Here is a 26,832-nt window from a genome sequence, read left to right on the forward strand (position 1 = left end):
ATTCATGACTGGGACCTCTGCAGTGCACAGAGTGCGGATATTCAGGTGAGAAGCCGAACTGAGAAACCAGTCGGGATCTAGAACAGTTTTCCCGCCAATTCAACACATTTTGGAGAATCACGGCCAGTATTTCAGATGGCTGAGGCACAGTGACTGAAAGATTGATGGTGGATTGGAAGGTATAGAAAACAGCAACAACCTAGATTAAAGGCAAGAGAATGTAGTACTGGATAAATGACCAAAGTATCATGATGAAAGAGGTGAGGTGAAATAATTTGCAGAAGCACAAAGAACCAGTGAAGCAAAAGGTGGACCGGGTTAGTAGATATGGAGGACTTTGAATGGGCGGCACGGTAGCACAGTGGTTAGCACTGCTGCTTCACAGCTCCAGGGTCCCGGGGTTCGATTCCCGGTTTGGGTCACTGTCTGTGTGGAGTTTGCACATTCTCCTCGTGTCTGCGTGGGTTTCCTCCGGGTGCTCCAGTTTCCTCCCACAGTCCAAAGATGTGCGGGTTAGGTTGATTGGCCAGGTCAAAAATTGCCCCTGAGATGCGTATGTTAAGAGGGATTAGCAGGTAAAATATGTGGGGGTAGGATTGTGGTCGGTGCAGACTCGATGGGCCGAATGGCCTCCTTCTGCACTGTAGGGTTTCTATCTTCTATGGGATGGGGATATTTGCAAAAAAAGGTCCTTGAAGTTTTTGGAAGCAAGTGTTGTTGATGGAATCAGAGCCCAAAGGCAAGTGGCAGCTGAACAAAATGTTTTGCATTGCCAGTATTGATCTGTGGGAAAATCTGGCTCATTCAGCAATTAGTATCTGTGACAGACTCAAGAGTAAAGCCGCAGCTCTGAGGTGGAGAGGCAAGGTCAGATTTTATTTTATATAGATGCCTGTGTTGAGTCACTGGTGGCGGAGAGGGAGAGTCTGATGTTTTTAACGTGTGACACTTGGATGAGGTTCAGAGCACTTGCTTGTAGATGAAAAGGAGAGGCAAGGATGGATCCTTGGGGCAATGATGTGGAGATGCCGGCGTTGGACTGGGGTAAACACAGTAAGAAGTTTAACAACACCAGGTTAAAGTCCAACAGGTTTATTTGGTAGCAAAAGCCACACAAGCTTTCGAGGCTCTAAGCCCCTTCTTCAGGTGAGTGGGAATTCTGTTCACAAACAGAACTTATAAAGACACAGACTCAATTTACATGAATAATGGTTGGAATGCGAATACTTACAACTAATCCAGTCTTAAAGACTGGATTAGTTGTAAGTATTCGCATTCCAACCATTATTCATGTAAATTGAGTCTGTGTCTTTATAAGTTCTGTTTGTGAACAGAATTCCCACTCACCTGAAGAAGGGGCTTAGAGCCTCGAAAGCTTGTGTGGCTTTTGCTACCAAATAAACCTGTTGGACTTTAACCTGGTGTTGTTAAACTTCTTACTGTCCTTGGGGCAAACCAGGGTAGGTTACTGGAGGAGAAATTATTGTAGATGTATTGACTACATTGAGACAGTTTGGCATGGAACCTCAAGAGAGTTCTATAGAGTGGACCAATGTAGAGGTAGTTGAAGAGAATGGAATGGTTAACAATGTCGAAGGCAGCAGAGAGGTTGAGAAGGACAAAGTAGTAGCAGTCTCACTGGATAGGTTTTGATGAAGGCGATCACATGCTGTGGGTGGATCACGAGCTGATAGGGGGGGCAATAGTAAGCAGCGAAGAAGCAGTTGGGTAACAACAACATGTTTAATTATAGGTTCAACATAGGGAGATTGTTAAAGATAAGGGGATTGAATGGGCACGTAAGAAATGTGGTTATGATAGCAATTGCCAAAAGGCTGAAAACTATTTAGGATAAGGATAGTTCAACAATATTGGCAAGTTGAAATGGGATGAGGGTTAGTCAAACTGGATTGTAATCATAGAATGTTAAAGGACTGAAACAGGCCATTTGACCCATTGAGTGGGATTTTCTGGCTGCGGTCGCCCCAAAGCTGGAAAATCCCGCCCGAAGTCAACGGACCTTTGCATGGTCTGACCTTTGCCCATTACGACTCCCGTGGCGGATGGGCCAGGAAAAATCCCCCCATTATGTCTGTCTCTAAGTACACATTCCTGTGCACTCACTATATCCTGTAATATTGTATTTTCAAGAAACTATTTCCTCGTTAAAAGTTGTGGGGTCTGCTTCAACAATCTGTGGTACAAAATTCTGCATTGCTATTACTGCCTGCAGAAAGAAATTTTGTAAAATGTTTCAAGGGACACTCCTGATCCCAGCACTCCTCAATCTAGCAAACCTTTGTTCTATGCCTTACAATCTACAGCAACTCTGCCCTAGTGTCTTGGTGTGTATCATGGTAATGCCCCACATTTATCTTTTACGTACTTCTGTAAATTCACCTTCAGTTGCTTCAAAGTGGGGTGGCATGGTAGCACAGTGGTTAGCATCGCTGCTTCGCAGTGCCAGGGCCCCGGGTTCGATTCCAGGCTTGGGCCATTGTCTGTGTGGAGTTTGCACATTCTCCCCGTGTCTGCGTGGGTTTCCTCCGGGTGCTCCGGTTTCCTCCCACATTCTGAAAGACGTGCTGGTTAGGTGCATTGACCCGAACAGGCGCTGGACTGTGACAACTAGGGGAACTTCACAGTAACTTCATTGCAATGTTAATGTAAGCATTACTTGTGACTAATAAATAAACTTTAAGCTAACAAGTGTTCAGATCCCCGTAGAGCCTAATAAGTTTTAAGTGTAAATTTATCAGTGATACATGGAAAGAATTGTGTGACAAGATTTCATGTTTGAAGAACTTCACTGTAACAAACTAAAATCACAAACATTACTTAATAGGTAACTAATACACCAAATTACAGATAAGGGGCACAATCTTACTGCCCTTCACACCATGCTCCCGCTGCAGAAGACGGAAATTTTGTTGATTGGCCAAATTTCTGTTCACTGTGAGACAGGAAAATCCTGCTGGTGTGAATGGTCAGAAAATTCCGGCCAAGGTGTTTACCTATTAACCAATTGAAAATGCTTTAATGCCACGTTTGTACATTATGCCACACTCTTAGTAGATGTGTAGCCTTGTAGGTAAAGTCCCAATTCCTCCCGGCTTTTCAGCAGGCTTCCTTCTTCCTGCCACACTGGGTGAATCTTCCAGTGTTCTTTGACAGTCCCTTTACTCCATTGTCTGAGCATCATCAAACTGACTTCCAGCATCAAGGCACCCTGTTTTTGTTGGTAAAACCGCTTATAAATCCATCAACATGGTCTTTGTGAAACCTAAGATCGATGCAAATCATACCAGTAAATCAATAAATCATACCACATAACAGTGTGAAATCTCATTTAAATTTTCAATCTCAGTTGACAAATAGGTGCCACCTATAGGGCAATTACTTTCACTTTTGCTGTATTAGTTTGGTGGTATTGAGAACCATCACATTACACCTCTTTGCTAATTGAATTATAATTTAACTGCTTAATTTGGTGAATTTATATGTGGTGTACCTTTGCCAAAGATTTTGAAGTACAATATAGAGTATATCAGTCAATCACAGTCAAAAGTCTCTTGGACAATAGCCCAACACACAAAGCCCTGCCCGATCTGCTTCTAAACAGACGATCTTAGAAACTGAAAGGATACCCCATCCCCAAATGTGAAGTTGGTTTTTTGAGGTTATGTGAAGGCAAAAAAAGCTTTTGTTGCTGTGGCTGAATTGTGAATCTCTGATGTTGACACTGGATGCTGAAAATGAAGTCTTCTATTCCCTAGATTCAATATTGTTCACTTGGATGGGACAATGATGAGCTTTTAGGAGTTGAAGATAAGGATAGTGGACCAGAAAAAGTAAAAATGTAAAAAAGTACCAGCCCCAGGAAACTTCAAGGATGTGAAGATGGCTCAGAACTATGAAATATTCATAAAAATTGAAAATTGGAGAGTACGAGCAGAGGACCTTGGGACTGGCAGTCAGCAGTACTGAGAGGGGAATGCGAGAGGATGCCATTGAGCCAGGCAGTCAGCAGCACTTAGCACCCAGAACCTAACATCACATGAAAAACACAAGTTCATTGGTTTGTGAGAAACTGCTGTTAGAGAGGATTATCAAGTAACTGAGAATTAGGAAAACATTTTTAAAATAAGGGGCTACTTTAATTTAAGAAACACAAGGAACAGGCGAGTAAAGTTGAAGCCAGGTAAAATAAATTTGCATACGTATATTTTAAGTTAATATAAAGGAAGCAAATTGAAGTCATGGCAGAGAGCTCAGAGTTATGGAATGTTTGCCTTGTAGTATGTGGGAAGTCATGGATGCTCCTGGTGTCCCAGACGACCACATAGAATCAGATTTACAGCATTGAAACGTGCCCTTCAGCCCAACTTGTTTAAAACCACTAAGCTAGTCCCAATTGTCCACATTTGGCCCATATCCCTCCTTACCCATCTTACCCACATAACTGTTTAAATTAAATTGTACCCGCCCCTACTACTACCTCTGGCAGCTTGTTCCAGACACTGACCACCCTCTTTTTAAAAACATTTCCCCTCTGGACCCTTTTGTATCTCTCCCCTTAAACCTATGCCCTCTAGTTTTAGACTCCCCTACCTTTGGGAAAAGATGTTGACTAGCAGATCTATGTCTCTCATTATTTTTTAGACCTCTATAAGACCACCCCAAGTCTCCTATGCTCCAGGGAAAGAAGTCCCAGTTATCCAGCCTCTCCTTATAACTCAAACCATCAAGTTCCAGTAGCAACCTAGTAAATCTTTTCTGCACTCTTTCTAGTTTAATAATATCCTTTCTATAATAGGTTGACCAGAACCGGACACAGTATTCCAAGTGTGGCCTTACTAATGTCTTGTACAACTTCAATAAGACATCCCAACTTCTGTATTCAATGTTCTGACCAATGAAACCAAGCAATGCCAAATGCCTTCTTCACCACTCTGCCCACTTGTGATTCCACTTTCAAAGAACTATGAACCTGTACCCCTAGATCTTTGTTCTATTACTCTCCCCAACACCCTACCATTAAATGGAGTAAGTCCTGCCCTGGTTCGATCTACCAAAGTGCATCACCTCGCATTTATCTAAATTAAACTCCATTTGCCATTCATCAGCCCACTGGTGCAATTGATCAAGATCCCGTTGCAATCCTAGATAACCTTCTTCACTGTCCACCATGCCACCAATCTTGGTGTTATCTGCAAACTTACTAACCATGGCCCAAAAATCCAAATCATTAATATAAATGACAAATAACAGTGGACCCAGCACTGATCACTGAGGCACACCGCTGGTCACAGGCTTCCAGTTTGAAAAACAACCCTTTACAATCACCCTCTGGCTTCTGTCATCAAGCCAATTTTGTATCCATTTGGCTACCCTGGATCCCTACCCTGCGTGTTAGAAGACCAAAAATGTAGACAGATTTCTAAGTGCAAAAACAATATAGCAGTAATCATTGGGAACTTCAACTGCCTGAATATCAATTGGGATATAAACAGTGTGAAGGGCAAAATTCTTGAACTGCAGTCAAGAGAACTTTTTTTGGCTAGCACTTCCAAGCCCAATGAGAGGGGGTGCAATTCTAGATTTAGTCTTAGGAAATGAAGCTGGGTGAGTGGATGAAGTAGCAGTGGGGGACCATTTTGATGCTGACCAAAATATAGTTAGATTTAGCATAATTATGGAAAAGGACAGAACAGGAGTTAAAATTAAAATTCTAATTGAAAGAAGACAAATTTTTACAAAGCTGAGAGATGAGCTGGCAAGAGTGGACAGGATACAACTATTAGAAGGAAAAACTGTTAAAACAGTGGGTGACACAAGTCTACTGGCACAGTGTAGATATGTTCCCTGAAAGAAAAAGGATGATACTGCAAAAACTAAAACCCCCTAGTTATCCAGAAGCATACAGGCCAAGATAAAGCAGAGAAAGAAAGTTATGACAGTCACAGAAGACTTAATTCTGTAGAGAGGCTAGAGAAGTATAGAAAGTACAGGAGTGAAGTAAAAATGGAAATTAGAAAAGCAAAGAGAGAATAAGAGAAAATGTTCGCAGGGAAATCAAAGAAAATCCTAACATGTTTTACCAATATATGAAGAGCAAGAGAATAACTAAGGGAAAGGTAGGGCCTCAGTAACATACATGGTAACTTGTGGGTTGATTCAGAATATGTGGTCAGTGTTCTCAATGAGTACATTGTCTGTCTTCTCTAAGGAGAGGGATGAATCATTCTATTTAAATAGGAGTTTGAAATATTAGATACAATGAGCCTACAAGAGAAGAAGTATTGGAGGTACTGGCATCCTTTAAGGTGGCTAAATCGCCTGGGCCTGATGGGTTGTATGCTAGGCTGTTGAAGGAAGCCAGGGAAGAAATAGCGGATGGTCTAAAGATCATTTTCCAATCCTCACTAGATACACGAGATTCCAGCAAATTGGTGGTGTGTAATTATTGATTATTTTAAAATAGTTTGAGGTATAAGCCAAAATCTAAAGGCTAGCCAATCTGACTTCAATGATTGGCAAATTATTGGAAAATTCTGAAACAGGATACACTGTCACTTAGAAAGGCAGAGATTGATCAGGGATAGTCCGCATGCTTTTGTTTGGGGAAGATCATATTTAATAGAATGTTTTGAGGAAGTAACATGGAAGATTGATGAGGGTATGGCTATGGATTTTATCTACATGAATTTCAGTAAGGCATTTGACAAGGTCCCACATAACAGACTGGTCAGAAAAGTGAGATCGCATAGGAGAGGGGAAGGTGGCAGGTTGATAAAACAAAAAAAATGGCTGTGCCAGGAAAGGATGATGAATGATGGATGTTTTTGTAAATGGAAAGCAGTGGTGTTCCACAGGGCTCAGTGTTGGGTCCCTTGGTGTTTGTTGTACATATTAATGATTTAGACTTAAATGTGGGAAGCATGATTGGGAAATTTGCAAATGGCACAAAAATTGCCTTGTAGTTGATAGTGAAGATATCTGTTAACTCCAGAACAATAATAATGGTTTGGCTGAGCGGGCAGAGAAGTGGCAAATGTAATTCAATCTGGAAAAGTGTGAAGTAATGCATTTGTGAAGGCAAACAAAGCAAGGGAATACTCATTAAACAGGAAAATATTGAGGAGTTGAGGAAGCGAGATCTTGGAGTGCATGTCCACAGGTCCTTAAAGGTGGCAGACAGGTCGATAAGAAAACAAATTGAATTATTTCCTTTATTGTGTTAAAAATCAGGGATGGAATAATTGAACTCTATAAAACACTGCTTGGGACACAGCTCAAATTGTGTACACAGTTCAGGTCACATTACAGAAAGGACAAAATTGCTCTGGGGCAATAATTTTTAAAATGTTGCTAGGGTTTGAAAATTGCAGCTGTGTGGAGAGATTGGATAGGCAGGGGTTGTTTTCTTTAGAATAGAGGAGGCTAAGATGTGATCTAATTGAGATGTACAAAATTATGAGGGGCTTAGATAGGAGATACAGGAGAGACTTGGTTCCCCTAGCTGAGGGAGTCAATTATTAGGGGGCATAGATTTAAGATGATTGGTAGAAGGATTGGAGGGGACACGGGGAAAAACCTTTTCACCCAGAGGATGGTGGGCATCTGGAATTCATTGCCCAAGTTGGTGGTTGAGGCTGAACTGTTCAATTAATTAAAAAAGGTAGCTGGAACTGCATCTGAAATACTGCAACCTGCAAGGCTGCAGACCAAGTGCTGGAAAATTGGATTAAAATGAGCAAATATGGTCTTGTTTCGCTTTTTTGGCTGGCGCAGACATGATGGGCTAAATGGCCTCTTTCTGAACCATAACTTTTCTAAGGTTCTATATTCCTAAAAGTAGGTGCAAAGGATAGCATTCAATGGGTAAAGCGGAGTTGATACAAATTTGAAAGTGAAGCCAACAATTAATGGGGTGATAAAGGAGATTGAAATAGTCAACATGAAAAAGACTGATAAATGATAAAGAAACAAAAAGGCTCTTTAATACAATGGAAAATGGATGAAGAATGCTTTCTTATTTACAAATCATGGCAGAAAAATGCAGGTGCAGTAGAGAAGTAGAAAACCTCCGATTCCTTTGGCCCCAATCCCACTAAATGGTTGACCAAACATCCCTTCCTGACTTACAAGTTATCTCAGTAAGAAGTTTAACAACACCAGGTTAAAGTCCAACAGGTTTATTTGGTAGCAAAAGCCACACAAGCTTTTGGAGCCTTAAGCCCCTTCTTCAGGCGAGTGGGAATTCTGTTCACAAACAGGGCATATAAAGACACAAACTCAATTTACAGAATAATGGTTGGAATGCGAATGCTTCCAGCTAACCAAGTCTTTAAGATACAAACAATGTGAGTGGAGAGAGCATCAAGACAGGCTAAAGAGATGTGTATTATCTCCAGACAGGACAGCCAGTGAGACTCTGCAGGTCCAGGCAAGCTGTGGGGATCACAGATAGTGTGACATGAACCCAATATCCCGGTTGAGGCCGTCCTCACGTGTGTCACACTATCTGTAATCCCCACAGCTTGCCTGGACCTGCAGAGTCTCACTGGCTGTCCTGTCTGGAGACAATACACATCTCTTTAGCCTGTCTTGATGCTCTCTCCACTCACATTGTTTGTACCTTTAAGACTTGATTAGCTGTAAGTATTCACATTCCAACCATTATTCTGTAAATTGAGTCTGTGTCTTTATATGCCCTGTTTGTGAACAGAATTCCCACTCACCTGAAGAAGGGGCTTAAGGCTCCGAAAGCTTGTGTGGCTTTTGCTACCAAATAAACCTGTTGGACTTTAACCTGGTGTTGTTAAACTTCTTACTGTGTTTACCCCAGTCCAACGCCGGCATCTCCACATCATTACAAGTTATCTGACAGCTGATACGGTCTTATCTTCCTTCCAAAACTGCTGTTGTTAGCCACACCACAAAGCCACCCTCAAACTCCCTTTGCATCTCTACCCCACCTTTCTGTTCAAAGTCCTCCAAATCAATGCCAATCTGGCCCACAATTTCACACTTGGAAACATTCTGATTAGTATTTTGGCAGGGGTGGAAGCCTAAAGTCATGGCACATAACCTCTATCAGTTCATCTTGACCTTTGGAGCACTCAACCATGTCAATCACACCATCTTCCTCTGTGGATTTCAGTAAGACGGCCCTTCATTAGATTCTGCCCTATCCAGCCAATTGTACCATGGCTGGCACATCTTCAGTGATGTCATCTCTCCCATCTTGCACATCTGTAGACTAGAAGGATCTATCTTTCCTGGCTCCAACAGACCAAGAGTTCAGTAGGTCAGAAATATACAGACATTAGGACTCATGAATGGGAGAAGTCAGAAATGTCTGACATAGATATGTTCTGGTTTAGTAGGGTGCAAGTTATGAATCCATGATCAGATTGTTTATTCTTCATATGGGTATAGTGGCCATCTAGAACGAGACAACATCTAGATACGTATATCTCTAGTCACTCACTTACTGTGCTATTGCTGGCTTGTGCTTGATAGGACCCATCTGCAATATATTGTAAAGGGACGTTTTGCATCCGAAGACAGTCAATGCCTTGTTTAACAATTCTGTCCAGCCAATGGTACAACACACCCTCATGATGCCTTGAATTATCAGTATGGATTGTGCACTTAAAATCAGTGTGGTTTGAATGACCTTCTGACTAAGACAAAAGAGAGTGCTACCACTGACTAATGCAGAAGTCAACTATTCAATAAAACAGTAGAACAAAATTGTTGGAGGAAGTTGTGATTAAACTGTACAATGCTCCGGTCATGCCATACCTTAGAAGACTGTTGGGTGCCAATCTACATTATTAAGGGACTGAGCCTGAGGAAATATTAGAGAATCTTGGGCATTTTAAGAAACAGAGTTGGGTGGTGTGAATTAAGGTCCTTAGGATGCTTGAATTGAGAAGGGTTGAATGTCCTTTATTTTGTAATCCAGATTATTAGGACACTACCATTGTTCATAATTCTACAAATAGTATATTTTCAAATACAAATAGGGACTGAACAAAATCTTAAGAGGTCTCAATTGGGAGAAAGTAGTAATGAATGGAAGGAGGTAAAGTAAGGGAGAAGTCCAGTATAGACATTTTGTAATTTAGTAGCTATCAATACAGGGAAGCAACACTCAATTTTCAGATTCAAGGCACCAATCAAATCCCTGCTCCTGGTTCAGAGTTGCTGTGACGTTTAAATTGGAGAATCGAGTCATCATTTTTATAGTCTCATCTGCATGGAGTACCAGATTATGTCACCAGAAAAGACAGAGCAGTAAAATTTCATAGCAACAATCAGAAAAAATTGGTTTTGCCTATTGTCCAGAATGGGAAAGGCAACAATAGCAATTCATACATGCTTCTTTGTTATAGCTGGTCACTATTATTAGATTGTGCCTGTTGATTTTACATTTAGGGTACCAAAGGATTTATATGTCACTTGCAGTCTGAAAAATGTGTTCATAAGAATGAGTTTAAAATTCAAAAGTGCAGATAACGCTAGTCTTATTACCAGCACATGCATGCCGCTGTTTAAAAAAGGAAGGAGACAAAAGGCGGGTAACTATAGGCCGGTCAGCTTAACGTCTGTAGTAGGGAAAATGCTGGAATCCATTATTAAAGAGGAGATAGCAGGGCATCTGGATAGAAATGGTTCGATCAATCAGACGCAGCATGGATTCATGAGGGGAAAGTCGTGCTTGACAAACATGTTGGATTTTTATGAAGATGTGACTAGGGCGGTTGATGGAGGAGAACCGGTGGATGCGGTGTTTCTGGATTTCCAAAAGGCGTTTGATAAGGTGCCCCATAAAAGGCTGCTGAAGATTAGGGCACACGGAGTTGGGAGTAGTGTGTTAAAGTGGATTGGGGACTGGCTATCCGACAGGAAGCAGAGAGTCGGAATAAATGGGTGTTTTTCCGGTTGGAGGAAGGTAACTAGTGGCGTGCCGCAGGGATCGGTACTCGGGCCGCAACTGTTTACCATTTATATAGATGATCTGGAGGAGGGGACGGAGTGTAGGGTAACGAAGTTTGCAGACGACACAAAGATAAGTGGAAAAGTGAATCGTGTGGAGGACGGAGAAGATCTGCAGAGAGATTTGGACAGGCTGAGTGAGTGGGCGAGGATATGGCAAATGGAGTATAACGTTGATAAATGCGAGGTTATACACTTTGGAGGAAATAATAACAAATGGGATTACTATCTCAATGGAAACAAATTAAAACATGCTACCGTGCAAAGGGACCTGGGGGTCCTTGTGCATGAGACGCAAAAGCCCAGTCTGCAGGTACAACAGGTGATCAAGAAGGCAAATGGGATGTTGGCCTATATTGCGAGGGGGATAGAATATAAAAGCAGGGATGTCTTGATGCACCTGTACAGGGCATTGGTGAGGCCGCAGCTGGAATACTGTGTGCAGTATTGGTCCCCTTATATGAGGAAGGATATATTGGCATTGGAGGGAGTGCAGAGAAGGTTCACCAGGTTGATACCGGAGAGGAGGGGTTTGGATTATGAGGAGAGGCTGAGGAGATTGGGTTTGTACTCGTTGGAGTTTAGAAGGATGAGGGGGGATCTCATGGAGACTTATAAGATAATGCGGGGGCTGGATAGGGTGGAGGCGGAGAGATTCTTTCCACTTAGTAAGGAAGTTAAAACTAGAGGACACAGCCTCAAAATAAAGGGGGGTCGGTTTAAGACAGAGTTGAGGAGGAACTTCTTCTCCCAGAGGGTGGTGAATCTCTGGAATTCTCTGCCCACTGAGGTGGTGGAGGCTACCTCGCTGAATATGTTTAAAGCGCGGATGGATGGATTCCTGATCGGTAAGGGAATTAAGGGTGATGGGGATCAGGCGGGTAAGTGGTACTGATCCACGTCAGATCAGCCATGATCTTATTGAATGGCGGGGCAGGCTCGAGGGGCTGGATGGCCTACTCCTGCTCCTATTTCTTATGTTCTTATGTTCTTATGTACAATGCAGACTTCACACTCAGTAATGTCAGGTTTGCTCCTCACAAAAGAGCATGCAAAACGGCAAGGCTCCCAAAGCAACAAAGTTGGAAATTATACCTTAAATTGCAAACTTAAAATGTCACATTTAAGCTGGGTGCAGCTCAAACTTTGATTCCACTTGCCCTCGGTGCAAAGAATAGGATATTATATATTCATATACAAATTCTACAGCACTAAAAATATAAGAACTTGTATTTATTTCATATTATACAAAAATATTCAGCTAATGGAGTATCTTTATAGATTATATATGCAAATATGGCAGTTACTTTGCATAAAGCAAGGTCCCACGAACAGGTAAGTGGTCAAACGATATCTCTGCAGTCCTGTTGATTGAAGGACAAATGTGAGCCAGAGGTTTTTTTTTCTGTGTATGGTGCCATGAAATTTAAGCCAACTTGTACAGGCAGGGTCTCAGTTTAACATCCGAGGAGGGAAACACTTCAGACAATGCAGCACTGATGGTCAGGCTTGGATTATGTGCTTTAAATTCTGAATGTGGAGTTTAAACTCAATCTCCTGAATCAAGGGCACTACCATTGATTCAAGCTGACTACTACGTTATGCAAACTATGACTGAGTAAGCCAGGCAAAATGCTGTGGCTATCACAAAGGTTTACAATTAAAACATTAACTTGTTTGTTCTCTGTGCCGCATGTTGACTGATCAGAGTTTTTCCAATGTTAAGCTTGTGCAAATAGAGCTTCACTTAAGCTTCAAATTCTTTTACACTGACTAGTTGGGCAAAAGAATTTTACGAAAGTAAATTGGAGGAAGGTTGAATGTCTGTTTAGAGATGACACTGGAGATAGAAGTGTTTAAGCAGTGGTAGAATTTGGTCCTTTAATACTATAAATGGAGCTTTGTGGTTAAATGTCAGAAGGCTACGGATTCAAGACTCTTTCAGACAGCCCCAGCATGTGGAGATGTAAGTTTTTGCATTGAATGCAAGCAGACTGACTACCCTCATCCAAATCACATCTAGTTGTTCCTTCTGGTTTTGGACATAAAAAGGGTCTTCTTTCTACAGGACAATGTTCTGTATGTATTTTTTTTTGTAAAAAGTTTTAATTTTTATGCATGCATTTGGAATGAAACAAAGTGTAAACAAAGTTCAAACAGATCCATCACAGCAGCAATATGAGTTCCAGTTCCCCTCATCATTTCTGCTGCATGACAATGCGTACACTCAACCTATGAAGTTGATCATCACCAGATGAAAAATGGTGCTGGCAAAGAGAAAGTTTGCAAATGCTCGCTCTGGTGAGATGTCAATGAAATCTTCTTTGTTCTGAGGGTTGATTTGTATCTGCAAGCAAACTGCCGGCACAAAAGGCCCCCACACAAGCGATGAATCCAGACAGGAAGGTCCCAACCAGCACACAGTAAAGGAACTGAGCTACTCCGCTCAGCACCATGTACAGCAGGTACGAGTCCAGCAGCTTCAGCCAGAGCAGAGTCCCTGCTGTGGCTGAGTACCAACAACACCAAACCGCGCATCATTACAGAAAGGCCTGTATTTAAATGCAGTCAAAGAAATGGGAGCCATGTGTCACTAGACAACAATGTAGAACAATTAACATCCTAATCTGACATCCTTTCAGACTGCTGGAAATCGATTACCGTTAATTACAATTATCCAGTTGGAAAAAGTGCAGGATTTTTGAATTTTAAACTGATGGATTTTGAGATTAAAGTCTGTTTAGTCAAAACTTCAGGAAAAGTTTTAAATTGTGGGATGATCTTCAATAAATTAAATTCAATAAAGTTCTCTGGTAAGTGAATTTTGCTTTTAGATGATGAACCTGAATTTCTATTAAGCATACAGTTAACTTGCCACGGTAGTTTATGCTTCGATCTGGATTTCTGAAATACACTGCTGGCAATATTCTATTTGCAAGCTTTGCACAATGCCTGCTTAATCATTCATTCAACACACCCAAAAGTGAGTTAACTTCCAAATTATGATGTCAGTGAATGTCTATGCTGACTAACCACAGTAAGTGCACACAATTCCAGATTTAGATCAGGAGTGATTGATGTAGTCTGTTGAATCAGGTCTTTATTCTTGGGACAGGTTTCCTTAGTGGAACAGTATTGTCGAGGGCCACCTGTTTGTCTCATTATTTTATGGATCTAAATGTAGTAGTTTGAATTGGTCACATGAAGCAAATTAAATGCCAATGTGGTTAATACCTCAAGTGACATAAGTCAGCACCATCTCACCTTTGTCTGTCTTTACAAGCCATTGTAATCATCTTGAAGCATCAAGGACTGTTTAAATGTTGTGGGATCTGACGTCTGGGTCTAATACAAAACAGAATTTATGATACATGATCAAATATAATCAATTTACACAGATCAAAAGAAAAATGAGTATGACTAAAGTCAAGACCTGCACAATATAGAAGTTAAGAACATCAGAACATTTTAGGAAAATATTTTTGATGTTAAAGTTATATTTCTTTTTCTCTGGGCTTAGAAAGAACAAAGGCTGTAGTAGACTCCCAGGGGTCCTAACCAACATTCTTCTCAATCAACACTAATTAAAATCAATTATGTTTAACTGCAAAATGGCCATTACATGTACATGACCCCCTTTGAATTCAAGTGCTTTCAGATATATCTTTATACAAATGTGTTTTAAGATTCTTCCAAAACTACTTCAACAAAAGTGATTTCCTATTCAAAGTCAAAATTCTTTGAGGAAAGCTCATTTACAGTAAGCACCCTATTGAGGACTCCCAGTCCTCAATGATTAATTAAACAGGATCAATAAAGGATACAATTAGATGAACTACCAAGGATACAATTAAATTATGTGGCATGCTTACCACTACCTTCAAGGGCAATAAATGTTAGCCTACCTAGCGATGCCCACCCATAAATAAAAAGTCACAGATGTACAATCAAGATCGAATATACTAAATCCAATCAAATTATATCTCATCTAATTGATCTTTAATTTTGTTTAATAGCAGGAACATTGAAATTGGAAGAGTTGGTTAACTGCACAAAAGATCTACTGCCAAAGGTTATTCTTGGAAATCCTGCACCAAATCCAAGGAAGTGGTTTCATTTAATTTTCCAGATTTTCATTTTAATCCTGCAAGTTTCTGAGAAATACAAGATTTATAAACACACTTCATGTTCCTATAGCAACACTGTGATCCTTGAAAGCTAAAGGACAATCAACACAAAGGAATCAAGTGCTCTTAACATGATTAAGGTGGATTGGGTTCCACGTACATCCAAAAAAGCACATTCAAAATTAACATAGCTTCGTTTGTACAATTGTACTCAAATAAGCTCTAAAATATGGCTGCTGTGTAAAGACAACAACATTTTGCATTGAACAGCAATGACTGAAATAAGTCTGATTTACAAACCAGATTGTGCATAGATTTAGTAGTCTACATTCTGGACCAAAAAAGCCAAATCTTCAATTACCAATAAGTGATTCACATTACTATCTTCATACTTTATATGTCCCAACATAGGTTAGGATGAAGAGCTGCTCAGAAGTTTGCTTGGACCCAGTTTTCCTTATCCTGCAGGCAGAGCAAGAGCAGACTAGAGCTGTTTTTGCAACAGGCCATCATATCCTTTTTTCTGTTCATCTTGCTTCTTTGCATCCCCCTGCTGGGAATGAAGCTTCTCATGTCCATGTGCCATATCTACCTAGACAAAAGAATCAATTTATTAACCACACAGAAGTTATGATCCAGGTATGTCACACCTTATAAAGCATGATTGGGCAAATCCTAAATACAACCTCCACTAGAACGAACATAGAAGTATTTACTGCTTATGTTCCAGTTGGTGCAATTACTAGGAAAGAGTATTTGTAGAAGACTAATTTCTTCATCAAGCAATTTAATAACATATTTTGAAACAATAAAGTGCAAGTGCAGATTGATATTAAAATTCAAGCAACCATATCAAATGTATGCATCATTGGTTATACCTATATAAATTAAAGTAATAATAAATCAAGCCCAGACTGACAAGCAATTATGCCAGCTAGATGATTGAAAGATTAAATTAATCAGTCTCAGTTCTAAAGGCAATATGCCTCCTCACCATCAGCAATTAAACAAGCTAGAAAAATGACAGATGAGTGGAAGTGAAAAGATCACTGGTTGTTTCCAGGATACTCATTAGCCTGTATGAAAAGTGTAATAGTACATTTATTGGAATAATAGAACTATACTCAGAGATTACTCCACCTGATCTGCCAGTACACACAACATTGGCATCATCACCTTGACAAAGATTTAAGGCGAAAATTGAGACAAAACTGAAGCATTGTAATGAATTAGGATTGAGGATATTGTATACTTACAACCATCCTTTGCATTTTGTAGTTTCTTGTGCACCAACACTCCTTTCAATCTACCATTGGTAGCTGTGCTCTCAACAGCCCAGACCCACTCCCCTGGAATTTCTTCCCAAATTTAGCTCTCATCTCGTTAATCAAACTTTTGCTCACCACTCCTAATCTTTTCTCCTTTGATTTAGTACTAGTTTTTAAAAAAATCACTAGTATTGGAATATTTTCCTGTGTTAAAGGAATACATGCAAGTTGTTGTTAAGACTACTTTATTTTTCTTCCTGCTCTATATGTACTGCCTCATTTTGTAAAATTTTAATCAACAGATTCATTCCATAGAGATTTAAAAGGCCCTAGTCTATTCCTTGAAAGCAAACCATTACAACTAGAGCTAATCAAGTCTTCTACCATGAAAACATAAGTTGCGTCTGTCTTCATGATAGAAGACAAATTGCAAAACATCTCTGGGTGGGATTGTTGTCAATGCAGACTTGATGGGCCGAATGGTCTCCTTCTGTACTGTAGGGATTCTATGATTCTAAGGGGATAGGGTGGGAGGTGAGCCTGGATAAGATGCTTTGTTGGAGAGTCGGTACAGACTCGATGGGCCAAGGCCTCTTTCTGCACTGCAAGGATTGTGTGATCCTTCTTCTATGCGGACCTCTTCCTCCACTGTAAATATGGACATCTCGGAAACTAATGCTGAATCACAAAGGAACTCACCAAAAGTAACACAAGCAAAATAACAACATGGATGAAGAATGACAAATCCCCAGAACCAGACAATTTCCATTTCAGGGCATGAAAAGGAAGGAGAGACAGTGGTGGGCAACTTGCAGCCCACGAGACAGTTTGTTGACTGTTGCCCACTTGCAGGGTTGCCACATTCCACTGATTTTTGTCCATCTCCTATCGGTATAACTGAAGAGATATGCATGTAAAGCAAGAGCAGGTACATGCTGATTGCACATAACACTGACTGCAAGAACTGTGCACCTCCTTTGCTTCCAAAGTGTAAATATTCTTTGTTTTTATCATTTGAAGTTGATGATATTCTATTAATATGATTAAGCACTTTCTATAACTCATTATGAAGTATTTATTCGGCATGTATTAATTGTATTTAATCATATTCATGGGGTCATGGGTAGTGAACAAGCCTGATTTCAATCTTGAGGCCCACTCACTAGCCTAGGTAGCCCACTACTGAGGCAAGAACATTGTAGATGCCCCTCTATAATTTCCTGAAGTTCTCTCATTCAAGGGCTAAGGGCTACACAGTTTTGAATAGAGTCCAAATTCTTGTCCATCCACCTTCCTGTCCCTCAGTTCTCTAGATAGCAGAAGTTAACTAGGCAAGTAATGTATTTTTTAAAAGCAGTAACTAGGTTAAAAATTATTATGGGGCAAGAATAGGTTTATAAACCAAGAGGGTGAGGGAAACAGGCTACAAAACAAATGGAATGGGTGGGGGTGCAGAAAGAGGAGGAAGAAGGAAGACAGGAGAGTTAGAGGAAAAATGGCTGAGATATTTGTTCGAAGGAAAGAGAGACAAACGGAAGGACAGCTAGTACAGAACCTTTATTTTTGTCCATCAGCACACATTTACAGTGCTGATAAGTGAATCTAAGTGACATCAACATGCACAACTGACAGGTTCAGTTCCTTTAACTTGAATCACAATCCTAACTTCTCATATCTCAAGTCAGAAAATGCAGGTTATGAATGGAGTGGCACAATGAACAGAAAAGGAAACATGAGACTTATTGTAACCATTAGCAAGTGGTTCGGAAACCTGCAAAAAAATGTACAAGTACTTTTCAAGCCCAAGGGTCATAATGGACCTTACAAATGCCAATCAATTTGTATATCAGGAAATTTTCCCTTCAATTTACATACTTCCATGAAAATACTATTTGCACACGAGGAAGACAGCTACAAAGATACAGAGCAATGGAAATGAAAAGAAAATGGCAAGCATGAGAACATTGGACAATTAACAGGTGCAACATTTTTGACTAATCTTTCTGCCAAGAGAACATAAATAAGGTTTATTAGACTGTAATTTCAGAGGAATTCGGAGGATACCATAAATGCTAAAGCACAGCTCATGCAGCTTTTTAAAACTGCATATAAAACTCAAAACTGAGCCTATAATCTAATAAGACATTCCTAAAAATATTGGGCCAGAATTTCACTTGGCCAGTGAACTTATGGCACTCTTCATCTCATCCTTGCCCATTTAATTTCCACGAGCTTTTTTCTGGCAAGCTGAACAGGGAAGTGAGAAACAGTGCAGTGCTCACCACAGAACACCTGCCATTTATGCAATTGGACCAATAGATTAAAGCATTGTTAATGATCAGAGAATTTGAATCAGCCCTCCCCCATGGAGAGTTTGGAGAAGGAGGGCATTTAATCAGGCAGGATGATCAGAGTGGGACCACATCTCTCCCCTTCCTGGTACTGCCTCAATGATGTTAATTGTCTGTAGTGGAAAGGCAATTAATGCCCACTTAAAGGCCTCTTCCTGTTGCCACTAGAATTGACCCAGCAAGCAGGCTCCATGTGGAAATCCAAAAATACGAATCCTGTGAGGGTTGCTAACAGATTCCATGGACAGGGGATGAAAGAACCTTCTCAAGATGCCAGAAAGTGGGTGGAGAGGGCTGCAAAAACCAACACTTGCTGCTGACTCCCATCGCCCACCACTCACCTGTGGCTGAGTCTATCAGCAATCCAACACCTCAGCTGGATGCGGTACCAGTAGTAGCCACCGCCTCCCCATCAGCCTGCAATCCTTGATCCTGGGGAAGATCTGCTGTTACCTAGTTAAGTGCATGATTGGCACTTATATTTTGACTAGTTTTCCCAAAGAGGTAATGGGGGGGCTGGGCTCTCTCTAGATAACAGCCCAGACCCCTGTTGACTCCATTAAATACCACCCACTGTTTCTGGAAGAACAATGGCACATTTTGGATAGCAACTACCAGATGGGTATTTAATCATGCAGTTGGACTCATTTAAGTTTGCTGTGTGATTTACGTACAAAATAATGGTAATTTGACAGTAAATTCTGGCCAGATTACAGAGCTAGGTGAAAAGTTTGTCAATTACTAGCAAAATTGAAATTTATTTTGTTTTTCTGCAAGGGATTTTGAGATAGTTAACTCTAAGTGATGTTTCTAATAATTGCGTATAATGCAGGAATCTGGAGTTCACACGTTATAAACTGCAGCTATTAATAATCCTGTGAACAAGGAGATTATAGCCTTGAAGTTAGTTCAAACAATAAAAACTAATTACTGCAAAACAGCTGCTGCACATTATTGGCATTTATAAATGCACTATTTTGAAAGATCGAATGCCAATACAAGAATTATACAATAGTATGCATGTTCAGCTTTGCAGAGAAAATATATATAACAGTCCCTTGAACTTGCTTAAAATAAACATTAATAAATTAAATCTAAATAGAGTCATGCAATCAGACCAAGTTCTGACCACTGGCTCTGCATAATAATACCCATGGCATTAATCCAATTACTGTTCTGATTATACTATTATCAAAATACTGATGACCTGACATGGCACTAATAGAAAATTAACTTTGGCATTCCAGAAGGGGCAATGTGCCTTGTCCTCCTGATTATTCAGACACACCTTCTGAAAAGTGCAAGTGTGGGATAGAAATGACTTGCCTGCAATTTCTTCCAAGAGAAGTGTGCCATCACGAGTTCCAGGTTTTCTGCTTCTGCAATCCCACAATTTATTACAGTGGGGTGAAAAATCACAAGCTTGGAGTAAAGAGGCAAAGAATAATGGTGTTGTCTAGATTCACATGAAGAATAGCTACTTGACTGATGCCCATCATAGAATCCCGACAGTACAGAAAGAGGCCATCGAGCTTGCACCAACAACAATCCCACCCAGGCCCTATGCCCGTAACCCCATGCATTTACCCTAATCCACCTGACACCAAGGGACAATTTACCATGGCCAATCAACCTAACCTGCACGTCTTTGCAGTGTGGGAGGAAACTGGAGCACCTGGAGGAAACCCACACAGGCACAGGGAGGAGATCTGTGTGGAGTTTGCAGAGTCACCCGAGGCTCGAATTGAACCCAGATCCCCGGTGCTGTGAAGCAGCAATGCTACCACTGTGTCGCCCAGGAAGATAAATATCTGTGGACATTCAGTTCAGTAGCAAGTCTCTCTAGGAAAAATAACTAACAAAAAAAAGACTATTTTAAAGAGCGGCATAACGGAAGAGAGTTATAGGAATTAAGCCAAATAGTTGAATGCAACTCATTTGCAATACTGACCCACTATATGGTACCATAGAGAACAAAGTGCAGAACAAGATGAAGGATTATGAAATGATATGAAAATGGCAAAGAAAGGAGCACCAAGGTTGAGTGTAAAAAAAAGTTTACGTCAGCTGAAAAAATGATCTAGCCTAATCCCACTTTAGCTCTTTTGTGACATAACCCAAAGGCTATGAACCTTCTAGTGCACAGCCAAATACCTTTTAAAAGGCGATGTTTTATGTCCAACCCACCACTCTGGGTGAAAAGTTCTCCACCTCCCCCTCTTTATCTACAATTACTTTAAATCTATGATCCCTGGTTATTGACCTCACTAAAGGAAAAATCCACTATCTAGGTCCAGCAATTCCAGACACAGCAAACAACTTTAGCCTATCAAATTCTCCAGCTCTCGCTACTTTGTTAGAAATCTCCTCTATCATCTTTACTGCAGTCACACCCATTCTACAATTCAGGCTCCAGAGCTGTACTTTTGTACTCTGTTTTATATAGTTCTAGCATAATCTCCCTGCTCGTAGGTTTCAGCAAATGAAAGTATCCCTTATTTATCAACCTACTTGTCCTGCTATCTTCAGGGAACTGTGAAGATGCAGAGTGTAAATATTGTAAAGTGCCTCTGGGGCAATGTGGGGTTCTAGTTAGTTTAAGCAAAAATATACAGCTATCGGCAATTGGGAAAATAGCCTCATTTTATGTCTCGAACCAAACCATGTCCCAATTTGTAAAACAGGTTTTATTCTGCACACAGGTTTCCCATTACCTGATGCAGTGTGCAAATACACCAATGGAAAAGAATTTCAACCTAGAGACCTTCAATTTGTGGCATGGGAATTCACACGTTCCAGCAGACAACTGGCACCTAAAGAGACATCAAATGATTCCATAACAAACCCCCATGATATGCAAATTTAGGTAAAAAAATTAAATATCATTTACACTCGTTCACTCTCTGGTTCAATGGAGAGTGCAGGAGGGCATGCCAGGAGCAACACCAGGTGTCAACCTGGTGAAGTTACCAAACAGGACTACTTGCATGCCAAACAACAAACGATAGACAGAGCTAAGCGATCCATCCCTTAACCAATGGATCAGATCTAAGCTCTGCAGTCCTGCCACATCCAGTTGTGAATGGTGATGGACAATTAAACAATTCACTGGAGGCGGCTCCGCAAATATCCCCATCCGCAATGATGGAGGAGCCCAGCACATCAGTGCAAAAGATAAGGCTGAAGCATGTGCAGCAATCTTCAGCCACAAGTGCTGAGTGGATGATCTCAGCCTCTTCCAGTGGTCCCCAGCATCATAGATGCTAGTCTCCAGTCAATTTCATTCACTCCACGTGATAAAGAAACGGTTGGAGGCACTGGATACTGCAAAGGCAATGGGCCCTGATAACATTCCAACAATAGTACTGAAGATTTGCGCTCCAGAACTCGCTGCTCCCCTAGCCAAGCTCTTCCAGTACAGTTACAACACTGGCAGCTACCCGACAATGTGGAAAATTGCCCAGGTATGTCCTGTACACAAAAAGCAAGACAAATCCAACCCAGCCAATTACCATCCAGTCTACTCTTGATCATCACTAAAGTGATGGAAGGGGTCAACAGTGCTATCAAGCAGCACCTGCTCAGTGACACCCAGTTTGGGTTTCACTTGGGTCACTCAGCTCCTGAACATATTACAGCCTTGATTCAAACACAGACAAAAGAGCTGAAGTCCAGAGGGGAGGTGAAAGTGATAGTCCTTGACATCAAGGCTCCATTCAACCGAGTGTTTTTCCAGAGACCTATGTATTTTGCTGACTTCATGCATCTCTTTAATACAGCTCAGCAAATAAAAAGAACTCACGGAGACAGTAAATTCTAGTTGAAGACGTATTTTATTGCCCAGGCCTGGTTCCACCATGTGAGGGAGAGTAATTCAAGACAGCTCAAATTAAATCATTAAGACATTTTGTAATTATACTTCTTCAGAAATCATCTGCCCGCCTACTCTGTCCATCTGAATAGGATGGACCAATAATGTTAATATGGATTATTTACCTTGGCCAATTACATCCTACTCTCTGGCAGCATGAGAATTCATTGGTCCATAGAATCCAGAAGCTTCCGTGGCACAGTGGTTTGCACTGCTGCCTCACAGTGCCAGGAACCTGGGTTCGATTCCCAGCTTGGGTCACTCTGTGCAGAGTCTGCACGTTCTCCCCGTGTCTGCGTGGGTTTCCTCCAGGTGCTCCGGTATCCTCCAACAGTCTGAAAGACGTGCTGGTTAGGTGCATTGACCATGTCAAATTCTGCCTCAGCGTACCCCAACAGGTGCCAGAGTGTGGTGATTAGGGGATTTGCACAGTAATTTCATTGCGGTGTTAATGTAAGCCTACTTGTGACACTAATAAATGCATTTTTAAAAACGTCTTACGTTGGTAATAGATTCAAAGGTACCTTTCCCATTGTCTCTCAATTATGCAAGTCGTAGAGTTCAAGAGTTCCCATTCTCACTATCTGCTAAGCATTTCTTATCAGTAGAAAAGGAACTGTCCCATTCAGTTAGTGTCTGGGAACTATACTGATAAAAACTATGCTCCGTGTCCATATTGTTCTTAAAGAATGTGGTTCATCTCACTTAGCTTTCATCCCATTATGCCTTGGGCAGTCTGTATTTGGCCAAGGTGTACAGAATACTTTCAAAAATACATATTTAAAATCTCTAGCAGTGGGGGTTATATGTGTTTCTATGCAACTGAATCTTTGTAATTCTAGATATATTATACTTCTCCCATACTATATTCATCTACCCTAATTTTATTAGTCTTTCAGGACCAGACTATCCTTATTTCCTCTAACAGACATCAAGGAGCCCTAGCAAAACTGGAATCATTGGGTATCGGGGTGCAAATTCTCCGCTGGTTGGAGTCACACCCGGCACATAGGAAGATGGTTGTGGAGGGTCAGTCATCTCAGCTCCAGGACATCTCTGCAGGAGTTCCTCAGGGTAGTGTCCTAGGCTCAACCCTATTCAGTTGCTTCATCAATGACCTTCCATCCACCATAAAGTCAGAAGTGGGGATGTTCACCGATGATTGCACAATGTTCAGCACCATTCATGACTCCTCAGATACTGAAGCAGTCCATGTTCAAATGTAATAAGATCTGGACAATATCCAGGCTTGGACTGACAAGTGGCAAGTGACATTCATGCCACACAAGTGCCAGGCAATGACCATCACCAATAAAAGACACTAACCACCACCCCATGACATTCAGTGGTATCACCATCACCGAATCCACCGCTGTCAACATCTTTGGGGTTACCATTGACCAGAAACTCAACTGGACTCATCACATAAACACAATGGCTACAAGAGCAGATCAGAGGCTAGGAATACTGCAGTGAATAACACCTCCTAACTCCCCAAAGCCTGTCCACCATCTACAAGGCACAAATCAGAAGTGTGGTGGAATACTCCCCGCTTGCCTGGATGGGTGCAGCTCCAACAATACAAAAAGCTTGACACCATCCAGAACAAAGCAGCCTGTTTGTTTGGACCACATCCACTCCCTCCACCACTGATGCTCAGTAGCAGCAGTGTGTACTATCTACAAGATGCACTGCACCAATTCACCAAAGATCCTTAGACAACACCTTCCAAACCCACGACCACTTCCATCTAGGACGAGGGCAGCAGACACGTGGGAACATCACCACCTTCAAGTTTCCCTCTAAGCCATTCACCACCCCGACTTGGAAATATATTGCCATTCCTTTGCAGTCACTGGGTCAAAATCCTGGAATTCCCTCCCTAATGGCATTGTGGGTCAACTTACAGCACGGGGACTGCAGTGATTCAAGAAGGCAGCTTACCATCACCTTCTCAAGGGCAACTAGGGATGGGCAATAAATGCTGGCCTGCCAACACCACCCATGTAACACTAAATGAATTAAAACAATCCTAAAATCATATTTAAAATGAGACATCCAGCGTTTACACACTATTTCAGAGAGCTATACTAAATATTAGCAAGTTTTGCAGTGATTTTAGAGTCATGGTCATTACAGCACAAATCATCCATGCCTGTGGAGCAATCCACCCAGTCTTATACCCCCACTCCATCCCCATATCACAAAGGCATCTACACAAAAATGTCTACTCAATAATAGTCTAAGTCCACTCTTTGACCTAGGACTAGGTGACAATTCAGTAATGCTTACTTGACCCATCCAGATTTCTTCCCACTATTCTTAATTTAAATGCTGTGGACAATATCAGAAATATGAACTATATTTTGTTTAAATTAGATCACAAAAAAAATTAAAAGACTAAAATGGGTCATACTTGAAAACATCCCTTTGTCCCATAATTGTGTACTTAAAATATTCACACTGACTACCAATGTTTGTGCATGTTTATACATCCCCAAATATAGCAGATAGATCAGTGATTGAGACACGAGAGATACATTCCTTTATTAGCCGAGACAGAGCAGAGATTATGCTAGAATTGCATAAAACACCACATCATCACTCCTGCCAATATCCCTGGTTACCCTGAAAAGACCACCTTTTGGAGTGAAGGCTTTTAAAAAGAAAAACAACTGGCTTGATGTGAAGTCCGAGGGAATTTGGGTCCAGCTTGGGGACTGGAAGCCCATATGCTGGCCAGAACGGACAAGGGAGTTTCAGCTTCCCATCCCTGAAGAACACTGGTGAACCAGATGGGATTTGTACACCAAACTGCCACCATAAGGTTAACGTGTCGTATAGAAACTCCTTACTGCACTACGCCGTTAGCACCAGACATCCGTCTACCTTAGCTCAGAAAATCATGTCACCGTCGGAATATATTGCATGGGTTACACTATTACAACAAAATTTAAAGAAAATTGTTGCGTGACAGATACTGCCAGACCTGCTAAGGTTTTATTTTCTCTTTTGGTTTCAGGTTCCTCCATCCGCAGTCATTTGCTTTTATATTATTACATGACTTTGCAGGAGAACATAGTCCTACGGACTCGAATCATTAACTGCTTGTCTCTCTCTCTCTCTCTCGATGGCAGTCATGATGTGGAGATGCCGGCGTTGGACTTGGGTAAACACAGTAAGAAGTCTCACAACACCACTGAGTGGCTTCTGCGACCAAATAAACCTGTTGGACCTTAACCTGGTGTTGTGAGACTTCTTACTGTGTCTCTCTCTCTCCACAGATGCTGCCAGATCTGCTGCATTTTCTGTTAAGTGCAACAGCTATGATTGATGTTGATTTGGATGCAACCTCGAGAAGCTTTCCCCTGTCAAGAAAGAGTATATTTTGCCCCCACAATTTCTTGCTTTCTGCTTAAAAATACTTAAAATCGTCAATTCGCTTCTGAAAACAAAAAAAAATTAAAACAAAAACATATATTAGAACAAAGTTTGGAAGCTGTGTGAACTCACCGTGAGTTCAACGCTGACAATCTCTCACTCGCAGCACTTCACACTGACTGTAAAGAGCGCGCTGCTAATAATTGGAATCGCTGCCAAATCCAACCCCTCGCTCTCCAGCACGGGACCAACCGACATGTATTCCATCTGAGGGTCGCGCGGCCCCACCTCCCTTCAAACCCGCCAATCACAACCTTCGTAGGTTACGTCACTCTCCTTCTACCCCCCCGCCCCCTCCCCGGTCTGAGGAGACGCGACGGCGGGTCGTTCCGCCATTTTATGGCATGTTTTGGCTGGATGGAAGGGTATCATCTGGAGTTGAACGTCAGGGTGTTGGAGGAAATGGTCATTTCAGCTTTTGATGTATCATTTTTTTAACATCCTTGGGGAGAGTAGGGCGTGATTTGTAACCGGTAAGGTTAGCATTATATTCGCAATTACAGCGCAGGACCAGGCCATTCAGCCGAACAAGTCTATGTTGGTTTTTATGCCCCTCCCACTTTTCTTCACTAAACCCATCAGCATATAATATAAACAGAAAATGCTGGAAATATTCAGTTGACAACATGCAGACTGGAACAGGGTTCATGTTTCAGCACTTACATTAGAACAGATAAAATTAGCTTGAATCGTTAACCCTCTGCGTTTCTTGCTCCACAGATGCTCCTTGACCTGTTAAGTATTTCCATTGTTTCCTGATTTTA

The 26,832-nt window shown here is 41.2% G+C and overlaps 1 long non-coding RNA gene across 1 annotated transcript; it reads right to left on the reverse strand.

Annotated features, from left to right (window-relative positions):
• Nucleotides 1-1,732: 1,732 nt before the first annotated feature.
• LOC144496168 (uncharacterized) lies at nt 1,733-26,313 on the reverse strand. Its single transcript, XR_013498379.1, has 4 exons — nt 26,141-26,313; nt 15,499-15,729; nt 14,275-14,355; nt 1,733-3,283 (listed from the first exon to the last, which is right to left on the reverse strand). It is a non-coding gene; the product is annotated as an uncharacterized LOC144496168 (long non-coding RNA).
• Nucleotides 26,314-26,832: the final 519 nt, after the last annotated feature.

This window comes from Mustelus asterias, chromosome 7, assembly GCF_964213995.1.
Source record: "Mustelus asterias chromosome 7, sMusAst1.hap1.1, whole genome shotgun sequence".
In the NCBI taxonomy this organism is placed as follows: domain Eukaryota; kingdom Metazoa; phylum Chordata; class Chondrichthyes; order Carcharhiniformes; family Triakidae; genus Mustelus; species Mustelus asterias.